This window comes from Equus asinus, chromosome 2 (genome assembly GCF_041296235.1).
Source record: "Equus asinus isolate D_3611 breed Donkey chromosome 2, EquAss-T2T_v2, whole genome shotgun sequence".
Classification (NCBI taxonomy): domain Eukaryota; kingdom Metazoa; phylum Chordata; class Mammalia; order Perissodactyla; family Equidae; genus Equus; species Equus asinus.
Window position 1 is genome coordinate 156,510,329 of NC_091791.1, and position 16,997 is coordinate 156,527,325.

General features: G+C 40.4%; 1 long non-coding RNA gene across 1 annotated transcript; it reads right to left on the reverse strand.

Annotated features, from left to right (window-relative positions):
- Positions 1-5,337: 5,337 nt before the first annotated feature.
- On the reverse strand, positions 5,338-15,324 carry LOC123283498 (uncharacterized). Its single transcript, XR_006524174.2, has 5 exons — positions 15,254-15,324; positions 15,086-15,138; positions 14,843-14,920; positions 12,800-12,876; positions 5,338-5,978 (listed from the first exon to the last, which is right to left on the reverse strand). It is a non-coding gene; the product is annotated as an uncharacterized lncRNA (long non-coding RNA).
- Between the last annotated feature and the right edge of the window lie 1,673 nt (positions 15,325-16,997).

Here is a 16,997-nt window from a genome sequence, read left to right on the forward strand (position 1 = left end):
CAGATTGCTGCAGTGGAGCAGAGCAGCCATCCCCCTGCCCCCTCCTGGGGCTGTCACACTCCTCCTGGAGCTCTGCCCGTGGTTCTGTGGTGGGACTTCTACTCTAATACTGGAGTGTGGAGTGTGGTGGAGAGGAAGGCAGTGTAATTCCGGGCAGATGGTGCTCATAATATCTTGGGACCATGTGATCCTATAATGTGCTCGGAGAAGATCCTGTGTGACCACCTCCTTGTGGCAAACCTTAGTTGTTGAGCATTCTATCATTATTCTCAGTGAGATATGTTTTAATAATAAATAGGAAGGCATTCTCACCAACATTTATGTCTTGGAAAGGAACCAGGCTGTACAGAGGGAGAGCCTTGAAAGGATGTTTTTGTAGGATGGCCAGCTTTGCTGGTTACTGTGACCAGGGGCAGCTATTAGCAGGACATCCAAACAGTGGAAATAGAGTCATCCTAGGATTTGTCTCCTGCCTCGGGAGGGAGAAGGTGGTCAATGCACCTTCCAAGAAACAAGATAATCAGCTGGGAGAGAATCTTGGCACTTTGAAGGACTCTACCAGCATCCTCTACATAAGACTAATAGGAAAGTATCTGCCAGAGAGCCTGGCACATGCTGGTCCTTCCACAAATGGAAGTTCCCTTTATTTCTTACACTTTGGTGAAAAAAGTGGAAGAGTCTCTCATAGTGATTTACACACAGAAGCACTTAGTAGAGTTGCACACAAACACACACATTATGTGAGCACCCAGAGAGAAATAAACCCTAGATAAATATGAGAGGACCAAGGAAATAAAAGCAACCATCTAAAATGTAGTCCCCACCTCCAGTGCCTGCCTGGTATACAGTATGTGCTCAATAAATGTATATGAAATAAATACATACAGACATAAAGTGTTGATTGAATATATATTGAATCAGTCAATAAAAGTAACCTGTTAAAGGTCCTATGATACAATAGGTAAGTTTAGAATATGAATCGAAAGGGCTTTTTTCAGGGCCCAGTGAAGCCACACTCTGGCTACCTGACCTTGGGTAGGTCACTTGATGTCTCTTTGATTCATTTCTTCATCTGTAAGGTAACAATAATACCTATCTCACCAGATTGCTGGGAAGATTAACTTGTTTAATACATATGAAAACAATGTACAAACCATAAGCACCATGCAAATGTTAAGACTATTACGACAACAAAAAATAAGCACAGTGAGATAATAGGATTATTATGTACTTAACAGCCTGCTTTAGCACAGCTCATACCCCTGAGAGGTAGGCCTCATTCTGAGTTCCACTTTTCTAAGCAGTTCTTTCAGCTTCCTCCTTCTTGATCTCAGAATGTGTGTACATCCTGACTCTAGTGATGTGAGAGAATAACAATCTTAACATTTCTCCACCTCACTCTTACTCAGCCCTACAGACCCAGTTCAGGAGTTGCTGCCTCCCAGAAGTCTTTGCTGATGTCCCCTTGTGTGAACATCCTGTGTGTACAATACTCCCTGAGTTACATGTGATCTGTAATCACGTAGCGATTTATGCATATGTCTTTGCTTAATCGTCTGGGACTGAAACGTAAATGTCTTGAGAACTAGATCTTTCCTCTGATTATCACCTATTCCTAGAACAATGGCTGATACAAAGCAAGAATTTGGCAAATATTCAATGAACTCATTATGAGTGAATGAGACTTAAAAAGGCCCATGTTCCCATTGGTTGGCATTGTAGAAAATTCCCTTACTAAGGCAAGTTAATAGTTAATCTTCCAAATATATTCTAAAGACTGACTCACAGAACTCCAGGAATGTGTGTCCTTGAAGGGGTTAGAAAAATGTCAAGCTGGGCATGACTGTTTATCTATTAAATGATATTTTCCTCCTTTTATTTTCCTTATATGTCTCCTCTAGCAATAAACAGGGTCTCTTTTCTTACCATGGCATGAATACAGCATAAACCACAAACTCCACACATTCCTTTTACTGAGGCAACTGTACATGTTTTCCAAAGGAAAAAAAAAAAGGAAAGTTAGACACAAGATGTAGAAGTCATCAGCAGTTTTTTTAAGGTCCCAAAGATCCCTCGAGAAATTAACATTTGCAAAATCACTTTGAACTCTGGCGTTCAACAGCTTTTTGAAAGTTCCATACAATGAAAAGTTCCATTCCCATAAAAGCAGAAATACTTTTCTGGGCTCATTTCATATCAGAATGCAATAAGGTTCATAAAAGTCTCTGTGAAGTTTGAGTGTAATAAAGTTCAGCTATAAAACACTTAATATGTGACAGGCTTCTAGACCAGTCGACGCACTGACTGTGTTTAACAGGGCTCCCTTCACAACATACTTCATCTGCAACAAGAAGAAACATAAAACGGAGCAAGAAATATCTATAAATACCTGCAGGACAACCATCAAAGACTTTTCTACTCTTATTACTGATCAGGCTGAGGCAAGCTGACATTCACGATCACTCCGCCCAAAGTAAGTTCATAGAAAGATCTGTGACTCTGTCCCCAAAGACCATGCACAATCCACTTCTGATTTGGATTCGTCGTTCAGCAAATGATAAATATTCTCCAACAGCTTCAGCAGCAGCCTTTCCTACAAAATGAGTTTTTCCTTTGGGACCCAAAGATGCAGGGTCCTTCCACCTGTCCCATGGTGTCTGTGTACCTCCTCTTCAATGCAGACTCAGTTCTACCACCAAGCCCTGGACCCTGGAGCCCCTGGACCCTAGATGGAGCAATTCCATTAACAAAGTCCCATGAGTAATTTGTTTGCAATTTGGGCTGGCAGGCTTCAGGTGTCTCTCTCCTAGAAATGACTCCATCAGTCACCAGGGGGGATCCCCACTCTTTTCATGCTTCTCCAAGGCTAACAGAACTACGTCTACAAGCGTTGAAAGAAAAACTACAGAATTATACCCAAAGCTCACTCTCTCACTTCATTCAGGTTTCTGCTAAAATGCCTTCACCACATACAGCCCTTTCCTGACCACCTTGATTAAAATATCCCACCAATTACCCTATATCTCCTTACCCTATTTAATTTTTTTTAAGTTTTATCATCCCGTGTCATATTTACTCATTAGTTGTCTGCCTCCCTCACTAGAATGTAAGCCTCCCGAGGGCAAGGACTTTGTTTCACCCACTCACTGTTGTATTCTCAAGGGGGGAGAATTGTTTGTAACACCTGGCTGATGCTCAAGAAATGCCTGTTGACTTTAGTGTGAATGGATGGATGGACGGATGGATGGATAGAAAGATGAAAAAAATAGAAAGTCATAGACAAATGGTGTAAAGGACGACTGGGGAAACCCATATTGTAAGGAGCCCATTTTGAAACACAACATGTAGCCACATGCCTCTGTTTCTGTTCATGTTGGTCCCACTGCCTATAATGTCTCGACTCCCTGAAAAAGGGCCCATCCTTAAACATCCAGTGCCAATTTCACCTACTCTCTGAAGCTTCCACAGCCCTCACAAGACAGAATCGACCACGTCTTCTCTGTTTCAAATGCATTTTAAAATTATCTCTATAAAATCTTATGAACTAGGTCCTAAGTCCTGCCCCTAGCTGTATAAGACTCTTATATAAGACTGCCACTTGCCATTTGCCTCCTATGTAAGACTGTGTTGCCTAAAGACATAGCCTGGCCGAGCTGTACAACATACATCAACTGTCTAAGGTGCCTAGGATATATCAGCACATAAAGTAGACAAAGATCCCTAAACTTACTGGAATTATGTTCTAGTAAATGTGTATTAAATACTTTTTTAAAAAAATGGGTTTTCTTCAGTGACATCTGACTCAGTCTTCTCACCCAGGAGCCTCAATATTTTACTCTCTATGTCAGTTCACCTCACCTGAGAAGGGTAGCTGTTTATTGAGTGGTTAGGGAGAAAGGCAAGTCTTCCTTTTCAGGAGTTCGGCTATTAGGTGCCATTTCAGAGGTTAGATTGAGAAATCCAGGTTTTAGGTGACAAAAAGGAAAGAAAGGGAAGCGGGGAAATCAAAGATTTCCTTAGGCATAGGGTGAGGTTGGCAGCCACAGAAGTCATTCTGAGAATTTGTCGCAGTAGGTGTGTATGAGGCTTGAGAAAATCACTCCCAAGTAATGGTGACTAGCGGTTAAACCCAAGATCAGCACATAGACGGTTTGGTGTGGAACTTTTTTTTTTTGCTGAGGAAGATTAGCCCTGAGCTAACATTTGCTGCCAATCTTCCTCTTTTTGTACGTAAGCCGCCACCACAGCATGGGCACTGACAGACATTGGTATAGGTCCATGCCTGGGAACCAAACTTAGGCCACTGAAGCGGAACATGCTGAACTTAACCACTAGGCCACCGGGGCTGGCCTAGAACATTTTGTTATAAAGAAGAAAGCATTGAAGGAGGAAGGGTCCTTTGGTCTGAAATATTTGAAAGCCAAGGGAACTAAAAGTTATCCAAGATGTTAGGAAATCTAATCTCTCCTGCGTGGCCTCTACACACAACGACTTGTCCTTTTCATCACTGACACCTCCTTGCTCTGTCAGTAGATTGTCAATATTCCTTAAATCTCAAATCAGAACAGGTCATGTGTCAAGCAGAAGTGGACTCACAGAACATAAAGTGAAGATGTTTGAAAACAGAACTGTCCCATAAAATATAGGATAATGGGCACCATACCCATAAAAGAAAGCCCCGATCTTAAAACAATTTCTGCTGGGGAATATGGGTAACAAAATGAATGCTTTACCCAACATCTATCTCCACCTTCATTAAAAAGGCAATGCACCAAGTTTCCAGATATTCAAACAGATATAAACTAAATAAAATCATAGAATGTTATGACTAGAAGGGAAATTAAGTCATCTCATCCATCCTTCCAACTAGGGCTTGCATCTTCCCTGAAACATCCCTTCTGAGTGAATACCCAGCTTCTCCTTGAACAGCTTCAGAGGGTATTACTCTTCATTTGTCTTCAAACATCCTCAGGCATCCCCTGAGGACCTTTCATAGCTGATGTTCAGATATCTGCAATGACACATACTGATCTGAGGAAAGAGAGGAAGAAAGAAAGAAATTTTAAACGTCTCATTTCCAAATGTTTCTTCAAGAAAAAAAAATTTAAGTCTGATTTCCAAATGTTTCTTCAAAAGAGAAACATGCAGTGAAACCAAATGGTAACCAACCCTGACTGGGTGGGGTCTGTACCAGCAGCCAGATCAAGACGTCCCAGCACAGTGCTCCCCACTGTGCCTCGTAATCACAAGAAGAATTCACTAGGGGTTAATTCCATCTGTGTAATGTTCTCAGAGGAGGAAAGAAATAACTTTCCCCCAATTTTTCAAGCTATTTACCTTCATGTCCCCTGGAACCTTTTAAATAACATTGCTTGAAAATCCAGTCTGTAAGCTGCCCTTGGCTCCAAGAATCATTAAAGAATTTATAAGCTGTTTTCTCTCTTATCCCAGGAGCTACTGCCAGGGGAAGCAAAATCCAGACGTTTGCAACTCAACACCGGTGAGTGCCTGGCTAATCTGATCAATGAGGAGGCAGCAGTCACAGTAGCCTTGGACACAGGGCATCTGACAGGCGTTGATACTCTGCTCCTGCTAATGCTACTTCAGGGCACTCACCCAGCCCCTTTCCACCATGGCGGAGCTCTGGGCTTTAAAGACTTCCAGGTCCAGGTACCAGTCCAGACAAAGCTGACTTCTCATGTCTGCCAGGGCCTCTCTGGAAAGCTCAGGAGTACAGACTGTCTTGGGAGGTTTCTGATATTTCCTGCCGGTGACGTCCAAGCGATGATGGCAATGGCGTGCAATGTCCACCTGAGGCCCTCAGGGTAGTATATAACCCTGTTGAGGCAGTTCAAACAAACGTCCCAGTTTAATCATCGAATGCTCGTGGTGGCATTTGGGATCTCATAAATCAGGAAAAAAAGCTTTTTCTGCATGAGCTCCTCGGAGAGTTTCCAACAGCAGAACTTGAGCCAGGCCTATGCAAAGCCAAAGAATTCTCTTTAGTCACCTGCTTGTGATGGCAAACCTGAGGAATCCTGAGTCTTGGGAAATATTCAGTAGTGCAGTTACCACATCGGTGAAGGCACCATTTTTGGACTCTTGAGGGTCATTCTACACGCCACCTTTCTGACCCTCAAGAAGGGAAGGATTTCTCAATGCGGGCAGGAAGAGGACAGAAGACAGCGGTCTGTCTTTTAGGTTCTCTTATTGCTGTTATACTTTTAAATTTTCTTATTTTTTCTTCACTTAAATCTTGTCTAAGAATTCCAAGAAGTAAGGGTCTCTTGGAAACTTGGAAATCAAAATAAGATACGACTATCACTCCTCTCCTGGACAAAAAGTAAAAGCATGCGAATTAAAGTGCATATGTGTACACACACACACACACACACACACACACACACTAAATTGATTGGCCTTAATCGGCTCTTCTAATTTTCATCAGTCTTTTGCCTGATTTATATTATTCTTCATGAGGAGGCCGAAGATTGCATTCCTTAGCTGTAAGAATGCCAATCCAGCCAGTCAAGATTGTTAAACCAATTTAGTTTATGTATTTAGTAGGATGGAAGAAGTAATTAGGATAGCCCACTTAGTTGTTTCACTGGCACACAGCCAAGAGCTTGCCCACAGCCGGGCATGTTTCGCAAAAAGTATATGCAGACCCTTAAAGGACTAACACCCATCTTTGTACCAGAATGTTGTAACACGTGGTAGCTGAAATGATATGAATGTCCCATTACCATACAGCCCATCAAGCCCCCAACCCTTGGTCATCTACTGTTATGGGATATTCTCTACTTGCTTCATGTATATTCATCTTGTCAAAGAAACTGTGCAAGTGCCCCGAAAGCAGGAATCAAGTCTTCTGCTGCTTTTCTATCTCTAACAGCAAAGTATGACAGTGAACTGTCTCAGTGACATCCCCCATAAGATATATCAGCCACTCAGTAAAGGAAAATCTCCCTATGAAGGACACATGCCTCTCTGAGATAAATTAAATGCATTCCTAGCTAGAAGAGGGTTAATGTATAGATGCAGAACCAAAGGCTCAAAGAGAAATAGGGGCAGGGACTAAGGATGCGACAGCTTAAACAGTGAGTTTATAGGGTCTCTTTCATTTCTACAATTATCCTACAAAGCATCTTCGTCCTCTGCCGCATGTCATCAAAACTCATTTCCTTTTCCTCCTGGGCATGGAGTAAACTGTGTTTCCCAGCCTCCTTTGCTGTGCTGGGTGACCGTGTGGTGGACTTTTAACTAATGGAATGTTGGCAGAAGTTATGTGCACCACATACAGGCCTAGCTGATAAAATCCTCCCATATGAATCCTCTCGTGCTTTCCCCAGTCATAAGATGAATAGAGAAGACTCTGGATGTAGAAGAGTTCGGAATCCAGAGACAGAAGCAGTCCGAGTTCCTTAATTACCACTGGACTACTCCCCACCAAATACCCAAGGGTTTCATGAGTGAAATAACCTCCTATTGTTTTAGGTCTATTGTTTTAAATCTGGGGCTGTGTGACATAACAGTTAGCATATCCTGGCTAATGCATCCTATGAAAGCCGATTTCTCTTCTCTGTCCAGTGACATGAGTGTGCATCCTGGGTGCAGTTTGGTCTCTACTGCTGATAGTATTTTCTATCTCCCCATTTTTTATTGGCTCTTAACCAATTATTAGTTAGTACTAATATGTTAGTACTCTGCAACAACCTCTTCCTTTCTTCTAGGCATGTCTACAGTTTCTTTGAAGTGAAGTATGGTTGTGAATAACATAAAAAATGTGTCTATGTTCTTTAAAGCTCATCTTAGAACTATTAGTAGGGAGGAAGTGGTTGGGAGTAGAGGAGAGAGAAGGGAATTGCAGGCATAAAAAGCCGTATAGAAGGTCATCCCTGAGAGAGAGTTGAAAAGCTCTTCTGATCTTTAGAATAGAAGTCAATGATAACCTGCTCTTCTTACTGAAAGAGGCTGTGGACCACAAGCCAAAACTTAGCTCCACATTGATGAAAAGTGATGTGGCCTTTCCTTCTATTTTGGACAAGGGAAGGAACAGCCACATATCTTCTACTCTGAGAATAATTGGAATTCCACATATTATTCTAAGAGGCAAGTCACCCACTTTACGAAAGAGAGAAAGATGGAAATGGAATATTTGGGCTTGGGAAGACTGTGGTTGTTAGAGAGAGCCCACCATTTTCTCAGTTTTCCTGGGACAGTGCTTACATATCAGTTGTAGGGGGTGGGAGATGCAAGGAAGTAAAAATAGACTTGATAAGACACAGAGCTTTTATAACTACCAAGAAGTGCCAGTAAAATCTCCTCTGATCCAGTTTACTGTAAGTTTCATGTCCTCAACACCATCAGAAATGATGAACAGATTCACAGAATGTCTATAAACAGGAAATCCTTCTCAGAAAACAATTTTTTTTTCCAGTCACGGGGAGCCCAGATTCTTGGGCAGAATTCTCTCCGGGAGCCAAGTCAGCCTGATATGTTGACTTCTGTCAAATATTAAGAGTCAACAAATGGTTTTGCCTTGAAGACTTGGCCAGAGCTGCAGCTAAAGTTCATCAGGCTGTTGTGGGGAGATTGTTGGTCTAAGAAAACAAAATTCTAAATGCTCCCATTGTGAAACTAGGGTGGCAAAAATGCAATGTAATAAAAGGAAAAAGTCTTTTTCCCTTTCACTCTCATGGAAAAAGTAACCCATCCTATTGTTTTGATATTTCCTTTCCAGTGTTTGCAAACTTATTCCACTGTCAATTGAGGAGGAAAGGATAATGTACATTTGCCTCTCACTTGATGAGATGACTACCTTCTACACTCACGTCTTCTTCTTTCGGTTATCACACAGGCTCTGTTTTCTATGGTTCATATCTAAATCCAGCCCTGGAAAATGTTGATATGAATTTATCTCCAGGTATCTCCATCTCTATTTACTGTTCTTAGTAATTGTTTCAATTTGCTTATAAGAAAGTTGGGACACTAAGAATTGAGAAAGCATTCAAGCAGCCCAAAATACTGAGGGGGAGGGACAGGTCTCTCCTAAAGAATTAGACACACGCAGCTATTTTCCCCTCCAGACACTTTACCCAGCAGTCATTGTGGTCTCAAGTGGCATCTGCTCTGAGGCGCATTACTCACCAATAAAAATCCTGCAGAGTGTGTTGCATGGGGTAGATAAAAATCAGGTGGTGACTTAAGAAAAATGTTTGTGCTATGAACTGTTAAAAGGTAAACTGAGGCATTTGAAATGTTAAGAGTTTAATGATTAGAATCTGGCAGCACCAAACTGGAAGTGGTTAAGAGCGCTCTACTGACAGGAGCCAGAGAAAGACTTTTGTAAAGAAAAGGTGAAGCAAAGTAAGAAAATTATTGATTGGCTGTAGTTTAAAGTCTAATTGGCTGTTGTTGATTGGTTGTCCTTAGTGTTTTGATTTTGTAACTGTGAGGCATTTATAGGCTTTGATTTTGCTTTGGTTTACCAAGGCTGCCACAGCTTTAGAGCCACATCAGTCTAGTGGCCTCCTTGTTTCATTAACTTAACAATATACATAGAAAAAGAATAAAGAGTTTAACAGTGGGTTGTCTTGGGAGGAAGAGTGATCAGTAATTTTTATTTCCTTCTTTTTTCTAATCTGTATTTTATTTTTTAAGCAAAGAAAATATATTATTTGGACAATAATATTGGTATTACAATGAAATAAACATTTATTCTCTTTCTCTCCAGTTTTTGCTTTTTGGTCTGTCTGAGTGGAAACTTGGAATATGGCTGCTTGTGAATTGATCCCTTTGTTCTCTGAGCTGAGGAAGATGCAATGTGCTTAAGGACAGTGAGGAGAAGACACCTTTAATAGTCAAGACCAATGTACCCTTGGTGGGGTCAGGCCACCAATCAGTTTCTTTATCTGTGCTGGCACAAGGGTATACTTTGGCATTCTCTGCAGCTTTAAGGAAAAGCTGTATACTTTTTTTACATGCATGCAGGCACATCCAATTGTCCAAACTAAAATCACATCTAAGATGGGAGGCAGCCTGGAAAAGGTCATTATGGGTCCTATAGGCTCTGAAGTATGAGACACACACACACACACACACAAACTTTTGAAGGAAAGTGAAATGGATGTTAAACACCAGAAAAACTTTAGAAGTATTTCTGCTACATTCAGGAAAAAGTGGTGCCATTTTCACCACTTTATTGCCATTGTACTAAAAGACAAGTCAAAATAATAATAACAACAACAATAAGAGTTATATATAAGACATAGAAAGGAACAGAAAAGACTGGCCCCATTTTCTGATGAAGTGACAGTGAATCTAGAAAATCCAGCTACGAACAAGTCAAGGTAATAAGAGAATAAATGAAAATTGCCAGATATAAATCAACATATAAAAGTCAACAATATTGCTGTCCACATCAAATAACCAATTAGAAAATGGCATAAAGAAGCACACCAAATAGTGACAAGTACTCTAAGGAACCTAGAAGTTCAAGGAATAAAAGATGTGTAAGATTGGTGGAAAATTGTAGAAAAGCAAAATTAAAAATAAAAAATCTGAACAAATGGCAAGAGTCATCATGCACATTGGACCAAAGTAGATATTGTAATTTAAATTATAAAATACAGAAATAAACGATATATAATGCTATGCTTCAAAACATGTTGGATGCAGCTAAAGCAGCACTTAAAGAGAAATTTATAGTCTTAAGTCCGTGTATTGAGAGAAAAGGGGATAAACCTTAATGCAGTGGTAAGCACCTACTTAAGAAAAAGTAGAAAAAGAAAATAATTATAGCAGAAATTAATGCAATATAAATAAACATATAAAAGAGGGGTTCAACAGGTCCAGAGTTGGTTTGTTTTTTGGTTTTGAGCTTTTTTTTTAACTTGCAAAATAACATCTACCAAGATTGAATAAGAAAAAAGGAGGAAGGTACTAATAACTAGTATTAGCAATGGAAATGTGGATAAAATTAAAAATACTGTTGATATTCAAAAGATAAGGGTATTATGCATAACTTCATCACAATTTGTTTGAAAACTTATTTTAGCTTATTTGAAAATGGTGAAATTCCTAGAAAAATAAAACTCACCAAAACATTCAAGAAAGATAGCCTACTAAAAAAATATATCAACAGCTGCAATTTTTTTTTTTTTGGCAGGGAAAGATCCACCCTGAGCTAAAACCTGTTGCCAGTCTTCCTCTTTTTTTCCCAGCCCAAAGTCCCATTACATGGTTGTATATCCTAGTTGTGAGACCTTCTAGTTCTTCTTTGTGAGTCACCACCACAGCATGGCTACTGACAGATGAGTGATGTGGTTCTGCAACTGGGAAATGAACCCAGGCCCCTGAAGTGGTGAGAGCACTGAACTTTAACTGCTAGACCATCAGAGCTGGCTCAACAGTTGCAATTTTTTGGCAAAGAAAACACTAAATGGTTTACCCAAGTTCTGCCAAGTATTCAAAAAACAAGTAATTTCAATCTTAAACAAATTCTTCCAGAGAATAGAAAAAGGGGGAGTGATCCTCATCTTATTTTATGAAGCTAGAGAAACAATTGATGCCAACATTTGACAAGGGAAGTGTGAGAAAGGAAGACCACAAGCCAGTCTCTCTCATGAACAGAGATCGAAAAATTCTAAACAAAACATTTGCCAATGAAATCCAAATACAGTCATGCACTGCACAATGACATTTCAATCAAGAACAGACTGCGTGTATGATAGTGGTCCTGTAAGATTAGTACCATATAGCCTAGGTGTGCAATAGGCTATACCATCTAGGTTTGTGTAAGTGCACTCTATGATGTTCGCACAATGATGGAATTGCCTAACAGAGCACTTCTCAGAAAGTATCCCCATCGTTAAGTGACACGTGACTATATATAAAGGACTGCACCTCATGATCAAGTTGGGTTTATCCTAGGAAGGTATCCTCTGTGTAACCTGCAGAAAAGCAAAAAATGTGGATGCAGTTGCAGGAGATGGAGGATTTGGGGTTCAGAATCTGTGGAAGTTCTCTTTTGATTGCTTCAATTTTTTTCCCAATGAATTAGAAAAAAATGTTATTAGGGGAAGGTGCAAATAGAGGAGCAGCTCTTGGAGATTTGAGGACAAAGAAGGTATGAATTAGTCCTCTAGGAGAGTGGGAGAGTAAAGGGAATAGAGTGTGACTGAATTGAAATTCATCTAGGTTCATGGTCATAAATTTAAAGATCATTTACTAGAGGCCCCAGCTTGTGCAGTAAGAAATAAAAAGGTCTAAGGATTAGGAAAGAAACAGTGAAGCTCTCATTACTCATAGATGATATTATTATTCCTACAGAAAACCAAAAAGAGATTGTGAAATATATAAAAGTCAATTGCATTTGTAAACATTAACAGCAAATAGTTGGAAAATTTAATCTTAAATCAGATCACATTTAAATATATATATGATTATATATCACGTTGCAAAAAATATAAAAGTGTAGATTCTTATGAGAAAAATGTAAAATTTTACTGAATGATATTAAAGAAGCCCTAAAAAGGGGGAATTATATAACATATTCATGAATAGGAAGAATCAGCATCATAAAGAAGTCAATTCATCACTAAATTGATATATAAAATTCAACGTAATTGTAATTAAAACTGTTCAAAGACATATTGTTGACAGAAAGGCAAGATATAGACCCTACTACAAATGAAAATTTATTTTCATGCCATAATAGTTAAAGGGATATGGTACTGGTCCAGGGATAGACAAACAGATTAACAAAATTGTCGAGAGAGTTCAGAAGCAGACTCACACATATATGAAGACGATTCATAATGGCTCACTGGAGAAAGGAAGGCACAATTCCAAAAACGGTGCTGAGGCAACCAGCTATCCAGAGTAAAAGAAAATTAAAATTAATTCCTTACATTATGCCATACATAAAAACATCTACATAAATTAAAGACTTAAATGTAAAAAGCAATTTTAAAATATATTTTAGAAAATACCAGATCATTTTTATGACATTGAGATAGAGAATATTTTTCTAAATAAGATGGATAATGCACCAAAAGGAAAATATTTGAATTGACTAACATTAAAATTTTTTGTGTGATGTGTCCAGGTTTCAGTATTCTGTATAGTTGAATCAGGAAGGAGCCTAAGATAGGAAAGATTGAAATAGGCTATATTCTACCTATGTCAGAAACTGTTCTACGGTAGAGTTGTGGATACAATAGAAATGTGACTCTGACTCCTTTTGGTGAAATCTTACAGCTTGTGTTCCAAAAAGCAATATAATAGAGACAAAGGAGAGTTATAAAAAGAAATATAGATGTACTTTGGTAGCAGTTGAGAGGCAGACATTGAGATGTCCTTGAGAATCTGAATTGAGGAAGCTAGACCTAGCCCATGAGCGCAAGCAGCTGAGAACTGAAAGAGAAGATGGCTTTCAAGGAACAAGCAAAGAGAAATAGATAGATGCTAGGCTGAAGGTGAACAGATGGATAATAAAGCCAGGAGAGATTGGTCAACCCTTTATTCAGGCCATCCTCCTCTGTATTTCCTAACTTCTCACAGCAGACGCTCCAGTACATACCAACCGAAGGTCAATTCATGGCAGTTCCTGCAATAATTCTAGCAAGGGCAGGAAAGAGTTAACCTCGACCCCACCATCCCTCAAGGCTTAGACTTAAACCACTAAGTCAGCCATGACTGGTGGGTTCATATTTGGCCTCCTAAAGTCACCTCCTCTGCTCACATCCAGGACCCAGCCAGCCCCACTCTAATTATATTAACTTCTAAATTGGAGACCACCCTTCCATCCACCACTACCTGCTCCCGCACCATGCTGCAGTTCTGGCCAGCTCCAAATATTGGCAGCCAAGTCCCCCTGTCACACCTGGGACCCTGCCACCCCTCTTCCCCTCTGCCTGGGGCGAAGCCTGCCTCCTTCCCTTGCTGCCAGCACACCACAAGGACCCTCTTAACTATTCCATTGTCTCATTACTAGTGGAGGAAATTTTTGTTAAGCTAGGCCCTACTTTGAAGAGGAATACATTTAAGCCAAAAAGGAGAGTCTGCCTTTCTGAGACAATTGTCCTAAGGCAGCAGTGATAGAATTCATAGATCCCAACACTCAGTCTCCCCTACCCTAGTCCCAGAGCACCCCACTGCCCACCACGAGAACTCATTCTGCAGATATGAGAGATTTGCCCAGGATGAAACTCCTGATTCAGGCCTCAGGAGCTATGGATGCAGTACACCACAGCTGACTCAACCGGGCATCTTCAGAGCTGGAATGTCTCACCTTGTGTGTCTGCAAGCCAGCTGCCAGCTCATCAGGACCAGTTACGGAAGGGAAAATCACATTTTCCAAAAGCTTTTCTAAGTGTTCACATGGCTAACTGCCCTTGCTTATTGTCCTGAGTACTCAGGCACCGCACACCACAAAAACCAGCTGAGACCACTTCAATGACTGGTTCCCAGAGGAAAATGATGGTGCGAAAAGGTGAAACAAAATTATGGAAACCAGCTGCCTCTTCATGGAAGTATCACCCTGGGTCTATACCAACCAAGGGTTCGATATTTACCAAAATATAAATTACTCTCCAACCTCAGAGCCAAGGGCAATGTCTTAAGAGCCTGAGATGGCTCTACCAGTTGAATGAAGTAAGCAAAGTCTGATTGCTTACTATGAGCTGGACTGTTCTCCATTATTCTTTTTATCATGGGGTCCAGTGTCCCCATGTTGATCTACAAGCCAAGTCTCCTATTTCATCCTCCCACATGTGTCTTCCTTCTCTAGGCAACACTTCAAGATTTGGACATCTTCTTTCTTCCTCCCAAAACTTACCAGTCCTGGATTTCCTTTATTTAGTTCATTAATTTCAACATAAATTTTTTGGTCTCCTTCTGTGATCCAGGCACAATACTATAGTACAAAGCATAAAACAATAAATTAGATGTGTTCCTTTTTCTCAGGAACTAAAATAGTTCTATTTCTCAAGGAACATGTGAACGTTTACCTAACGTCTAACTATACTAATGTATTCATTCATATTTCAGGATTTATTTATTTTACAAATAGTTTACTTACCTGTATATTACACCCCTGGGTGGTTCAGTCGGGAAATACTGGATTCTGAAGTGCTGTGGGAGAGGGGGCAGAGATATAGCAATTAGTATTATCTAGAAATCAGCTAGAAATTCAAATAGAGGTTTTTAAAGGAAAGTCAAGCCTGGATATGAGAATGACTGTGGCTACCTTGGCAGAGAGAAAGGCTGAGAACTACACCCTGGGAACATCCACCATTTAAAGTTATACAAAGGAAATGTGAATTCAAAGAAGATGACTGAGAAAAAGTGCCCGTCACATAAGCAGAATCACGTGAGTGCAGTTTTAAGACGTCATCAGCAGCCCCAGTTAATAACACATGGTCATTTTAACGATGCCCTCCAACCAGCTTGGGCATGTGAGCCTTTACTTCCTCAAATTACAACCCATAGCCAAACAACCACCTGATCTAGAGGTGAGTTGGTTGGGCCTGCATACTGTCCTTTGCTAATGGGAATGTGACTAAGGATCGAGGAATCAGGAGCGGGCCAAATGGACTCACTGGGGACCAAGAACAGGACTGGCTCTGTGCCAGGAGTTCAAATTTCACTAGTTGGCTGCAAATCTGTGCCACTTCCCAATGGAATGCTACAGTCCTCCGACCTACCCTCAACTCATAACAGAGGTCACAACTCACTGCAGTTTCACAGTGTGTTTCTGTGGATGTTTGGAATCAGAAGCACGGAGTCACAGAATAGCCGTACAGAATTTAAAGAGAATCACCAGAATTCAGCCTTCTCATTTTACACAGGAGGACGCTGAGTCCAAAGATTATTAATTTGGCCAAGGCTGCATAGCAGTTTAGCAGAGTGGTTAAGTAAACAGGCTGCGGACTCACAGTGCCAGGGAACTTGAAGCTGTGTGCCTAGGGCATGGCCCTTAAGGTTGCTAGGTCTCAGTTAACACTTCTTTAAAGTGGAATATGAATAATGTCTGTATCACCGGTTAGTTATAATATGAATAAGATAATGAATTCAAAGCTCTTAGCACAACAACTAGCATATGGTGGCACAGACGATTCTCAAAGCCAAGTCTTCTGACTTAGAGGTCAGAGCTCTTTCCCTGAGCCATGCCCCCTCCCTTATACAGAGAAGTTAGAAATGAACGTACAGAGGCATTGCGCATGTACAAACTTATCACTAGAGCACGTGAAGTATGCATCCATTTTTTTATTGTGGTCATAGTAGCTTATAACATAGTGAGGTTTCAGTTGTACATTATTGTTTGTCATACACCATATAAATATGCCCCTTCACCCCTTGTGCCCACCTTCCACCTTCTTCCCCCAGTAACCACTAGTTTATTCTCTTTGTCTGTAAGTTTGTTTATATTCCATATATGAGCAAAGTCATATGGTGTTTGTCTTTCTCTGTCTGGCTTATTTCGCTTAACATGATGCCCTCGAGGTTCATCCATGTGGTGGCGAATGGGACGATTTCGTCTTTTTTATGGCTGAGTAGTATTCCATTGTATATATATATCACATCTTTATCCAATCATCCATCGTTGGGCACTTGGGTTGCTTCCACCTCTTAGCTATTATGAATAATGCTGCAACGAACATAGGGGTGCACAAGTCTCTTTGAATTGTTGATTTCAAGTTTTTGAGTAAATACCCAATAGCGAGATAGCTGGGTCATATGGTATTTCTGTTTTTAACTTTTTGAGAAATCTCCATACTGTTTTCCACAGTGGCTGCACCAGTTTGCATTCCCACCAGCAGTGGATGAGGGTTCCCTTTTCTCCACAACCTCTCCAACATTTGTTGTTTTTGTCTTGGTGATTATAGCCATTCTAATGGGTGTAAGATGGTATCTAAGTGTAGTCTTGATTTGCATTTTCTGATGATTAGTGATGATGAGCACCTTGTCATGTGCCTATTAGCCATCTGTAT